Source organism: Ceratotherium simum, chromosome 2, assembly GCF_057802395.1.
Source record: "Ceratotherium simum simum isolate JZ-2026a chromosome 2, ASM5780239v1, whole genome shotgun sequence".
Taxonomy (NCBI): domain Eukaryota; kingdom Metazoa; phylum Chordata; class Mammalia; order Perissodactyla; family Rhinocerotidae; genus Ceratotherium; species Ceratotherium simum.
In genome coordinates, this window is record NC_141901.1 from 1,447,268 (window position 1) to 1,452,520 (window position 5,253).

Sequence of the window (5,253 nt, forward strand, 5' to 3'; positions counted from 1 at the left end):
AATTAAAACATGTATTTTACTTTAAATATAAACCTCATTTTTAATACATATGTATGGATTTTGGACAAAAGGTGCAGGGCACTATGAGGGCAAGAAACAGTGTACCAGTGGGTCCAGATTTCTTTGTATAGAAGCTTCTTTTTTTTTTTTTATAATTTTATTTATTTATTTTTCCCCCAAAGCCCCAGTAGATAGTTGTATGTCATAGCTGCACATCCTTCTAGTTGCTGTATGTGGGACGCGGCCTCAGCATGGCCAGAGAAGCGGTGTGTCGGTGCACGCCCAGGATCGAACCCTGGGCCGCCAGCAGCTGAGTGCGTGCACTTAACCACTAAGGCATGGAGCCGGCCCTAGAAGCTTCTTAAGGACCATTATTGGGAACTTCTCTCAGAGCTTTGTTGGACTTTGTTCTTGCATGCAGTCGTGTGCTGGTAAAGGGTTAACAGCTGGCCGGGGATGGGCAGCCCTGATTTGTAACAGTGCCGTTTTCCTCAGTGTGAATACGTCCACCATGACCAGTTTCCTGCCACCCACAGGAAGTGCTGAGCTGGGAAGACACGCACATGATCAGCTCTCAGGAGCTCCTGCGAGCGGCTCCCACACACTGCTGAATTATCTTATTGGGGGTGGAGGCTTTGAAAGGATTCGTGGAGATGATGGGGCTCTGAAGTACCCCCGTCACCCCTCAGCGCTGCCCCTGGGCTATCCTCCTCTGGACAGATAGGAGAGGATGCTCCTGGCCTCCTACTGGGCCGTGTTTGGGGGCTGTGCAGTGGGTCACCTGCTGACCTCCAGAGATGAGCACAGAGTCTAGTCTTGCTACCCTCCCACCCCTTGTATGGTCATGCGTCACTTAACAAGGGGGATACGTTCTGAGAAATGCGTCATTAGGCGATTTCATCATTGTGCGAGCATCATAGAGTGTCCTTACATAAACCTAGATGGCATAGCCTACCACACACCTAGGTTGCATGGTACTAATCTTATGGGACCACCATCATATATGCTGTCTGTCACTGACCAAAATGTCGTTACTCGGCGCAGGACTGTACTCCCAGTCAGGGGGTCAGATCGGATGAGTCTCCTTCCAGGTCTCTATGCTTGCACACGACTCACAGAGCCCCCAGCCCATCTTCAAGGCACCACCTGCAGCAGGTGGCCAGGACGAGTGGCACGCCCCCTGCAGACAGGATCGTGACATTGCCAATGTCTGCGGTGTGTGGTGTTGATGGGGCAGGCAGTAACGTCGCAGAGAAAGGAGCACTGGTTTCTGAGCCAAGAACTTGAATTTATTTGCAGCTCTGCTGCTTACAGACAAGCCCTGTCACCGTTCTGAGTCCCATTTTTCTCCTCGGTGAGCTGGGGAAATGGTGGGTACTAACCTCTGGGCACGGTGGAGGGTGGAATGAGATGACGTCTACGAAAGCACTTTCTTGGTGCCGGGCACATGGAGCTTGACTCCTGGGCCTCCGTGTGTAATTAGCTGTAAAACACAGCGACCATTTATATTCTACAGAATCTGGGCATGGAGCGGGCTGGGGGGCTCGTAGATTTCTCCTTCCCACCCTGTCAAGAACTCCCGTCACAGTGTCCCGGATGGTGGCCACCCTGCCTCTGCTTGATCCAGCCTGGAGGCCCACGTTCACCATGCATTGGAGCCCCAGACAGCAATTAGGGTTAGAACATTCTTTCTTTCACTGAGCTGAAACCTGAACCTTCTGTGTCCATCAGCAGACCCTACCCTGCATACACACATACACTCTGACACACGTCAGCAGGAGCATAAATATTTATGATATGTAGCTAATGCAGTCAGCACAGGATTCCCAGCGCTTCAGATGGGAGCTTTTTGCACAAGAAGGCTCTTATCTGGGGAGGAGTCTGGACAGGGGCAGTGGATGTGGGCAGCAGAGAGGAGCCTCTCGGCCTCTCTGAGTGTTCTGGAAGCCTGCCCGTCACTGCGGCAGCCCGAGCGTCTGAATCTGAAGGGAAGGTCAGCTGGCAGCTGCCACCTTGGGCTCTGGGCATCGAGAATCAATCAGCCTTTGAGGCTTTTACTCAGGAGCCCCCTCCCTGGCTCTGCGGGCCAGGCCTCAAGATGAAGGGATCCGTAATCACAGGGGTCTAACGCACTCCCCACCTGGATGCCTGAGGCTGAGCCCTCTAGAGGGTAGAGCAGAGGGTTCTTACTCCCACGCCCTCTGGCTTTTAGATTTCCTCCAGAGCTGAGCCCAGGGAGGAAGTCCTAGATGACTGCCTCTAACCTTCAAAGATCCCCCGATAAAATCGCCCACCACCTCCCCAGCACACAGCAGGAAATGCACATATTTCAGAGACTTCAAATGGTGTAGCCAAGAGCTCCCACAGGTCCTCCGTGGCTGTACTAGCCAATATCCTCAGTGTGACCACACTTCTGAGCCTCCTGGGACAGAAGGTATAGCATCCTCTGGACTCGGAGGGTGTGGTAAGGAGTGGTGGGCAAAGGAGCAAGAGAGAGGGGTGGGAGAGGAGTCAGCTTAGGCCTGGGCCTCAAGCCTGGGGTGTACCTGCCCAGTGGGCCCTTTTCTAGGGGGCATCCACAGGGTCAGAGCCTGAACTGGAGAGGAGAGTGTCTCCTGGAAGGGAGTAGAATGACTTCCAGCTGGGCTCTTGATAAGGCAAGATTTAATCACCCAGATCCCCATGTCCATCCCCTTCCAACCCTATACCCTAAGCTACTGCCTCTCCCAGCGGAGTCTTAGACCCTGCACACTCTCTACCAGTATGTGGCGTCACCCATTTGTCCCTTGGCAGCCCCAGTTTCCTTTCTCCCACTTGGATAGCTCCTCTGCTGGGGAGGAAAGAAGGAAGGGTGATGAAGAGTATCGAGGCTAAAAAAGACCCCTAGCTGTAAAACCAGGCTGGTGCCCAGCCTCTCATTTATCACTAAGGCTGGGCCATAGAATCTTTTCCAAGAAAGTGTCCCTCATTTCACCCACCCCCGAGCCCAGAGTAAGCCCCTCCTCTGCATTCTCGTGACACCCTGGGCATCTATCACTGTGCTAACGACATTCCACTAATTTTGCTCATGTGACTGTTTTCCCCAAAAGACTGCTAGCTCCTTGAGAGCAGAATCTGTATTGTTTATCTATCTTTGAATTGGGAGTGCCCACCACAGTGTCCAACACATAATAGGCACTTCATAAATACTTGGTGAAAGCTCCTCTAAGCTTGTGAAATTCACAAAAGAAAATGTAAGCCTCGCTATACACGTGTGAATGGTTAAGGCAGGTGCAGTGACTGAGAAAAGAGACCTGCCTGCATTTGCACGTGTTTTCCAGAGGGCTGGGAGGGCGGAGCCGAGGACCAGCAACTGCAATGGTGGGAGAAGGTGCAGGGTTCTGAGCTCCTGGGGATGAGCCAACTACAGGCTGCCCTCTGTGCTGGTCTGCAATTCCACAGCAGGAAAGGACCACAGTCCTTGCAGCATAGAAAGTGTCCACACCTCCAGTCACCCAGGACCAAGTGCCAGTATAAGCTGAGTAAAGACAGCAGGGGTGTTATTCTATGTCCAATGGCCATCCATCACCTGAGAACTCAAGACGTCTTTCTGGAGCACCCACTCTGCTCTTAGCACTGAGGGGTGAAGCCCAGCCCACACCCTGTAGGAGGTCTCGGTGCTCTGATGAGGGTATAACACAGACCGCATTGTGTGGTATGACCAGGAGTGTCCTGGGAGGTCAGGGGAGAGAGGAGGGACTCAGCACCAAAGGCTGGTGGCATTCAGTGAGAGCAGTCCAGACAACTCAAATGGTACATGTAGAGAAGCAAGTAATGCACAGAGTGGCCAGAAAAAAGGGCTACAGTTCCCTCCAGCTACACGTTGAGAACCGGTGAAGGCGGCCTCCATGAGCTTGAGGGAGGGAGTCAGAGGCTTGACTGAGCCTTGAAGAAAAGAAAGGATTTAACTAGGGAGAGAAGAGCATAACAGGGCAGACCCAAGGACACTCCATCCACTCGAGTCTGGGAAGGGAAAAGGGTGTTTGGTCTGCACCACGGAGACTTTCCTCCCTGTGAAAGAATTTTTTTTTTTAAGTTTAAAGTTAAAGCATTTTTAAACTATAAATAGTTTTAAAAGAGAATTCATTGAAAAGCTAAGCTCCCTCCTACCTTGACTATTGGTCCACACTTCCTTTCTCAGATCCCATTGGTACCCCTTTGTTCTCATTCCAGAGACTTCTAAGAATATAAAAGCTTATAATTTAACACAAATGGCAACGTAGTGTTCTGTATCTTTTTTTTAGGGGGGAAGCGTGAACGCGGTCCCCCACTACCACAGTCAGGGGCCCCACATTTGGGGAAATGGCAGGGGTCAGCACATCTGGAGCACAATGGATGAGCCTCCCCTGGAAAACCACCTTGGTGACCATGGCATCTCCTCTGCCAGGGAAGTCTGTCTTTTTTTATTAGAAATATGTAAGTGACTATTCTATTTCAGTCCATAAGGAATTGCCTTATTATTTTTGATGGCTTTATAGTATTCTATTGCACGCAAGTGACAAATTAATTAACCAGATCTTTATTGATGGACAGTTGGGTTACTTCTAATTTTTTGCTATTGTAATTAGTATTTAAATAATATTCTTGAGTATATGTCATTTTACACTTGTGTATCTATAGAAATAGTTGAATCCAGGGGCATAAACATTTTTAAATTGATGGGTGTTGCCAATAGTCCTCCGTAGAGGTACCACTATATGAGAGTACCTGTTTCTTTCTCATTACAATGTCAAACTTACTTGACCTTTGCCAATCTAAGTGAAAATCATGTCTCATTGTAGTGCTAATTTGCATTTTGCATGAGTTAAGTTGAGCATCCTTCCATATGTTTAAAAGGCTTTTATTTGCATTTCCTTTTTTGTGAAATGCTTAAACCTTTTGTCCATTTTTTCTATGAAATTGTTGGTCTTTTTCTTATTGGTTTGTAGGAGCTCTTTATTTATTAAGGTAACCTCCTGTTTATGATGTTGCAAATACTTTTCCAATCTGTCATTTGTTCTTGTGCCTTTTTATAGTGTTTTTTGCCAAGTAGAAGTGTTTGGTTTTTATGTCTGAGCTTATCAGTCTTTTCTTTTATGACTTCTGAGTTTGGGACATACTTAGATCTTGCACACTTCGAGGTTATAAAAATGTACTCCCATATTTTCTTCTGGTACTTGTATAGCTTCCATTTTATAGTCATGCATCACTTAATGATGGGGATACGCTCTGAAA

At 48.6% G+C, this 5,253-nt stretch overlaps 1 pseudogene; it reads right to left on the reverse strand.

The window, feature by feature from the left end:
- Positions 1-4,281: 4,281 nt before the first annotated feature.
- On the reverse strand, positions 4,282-4,434 carry LOC147917714 (U1 spliceosomal RNA; annotated as a pseudogene).
- Between the last annotated feature and the right edge of the window lie 819 nt (positions 4,435-5,253).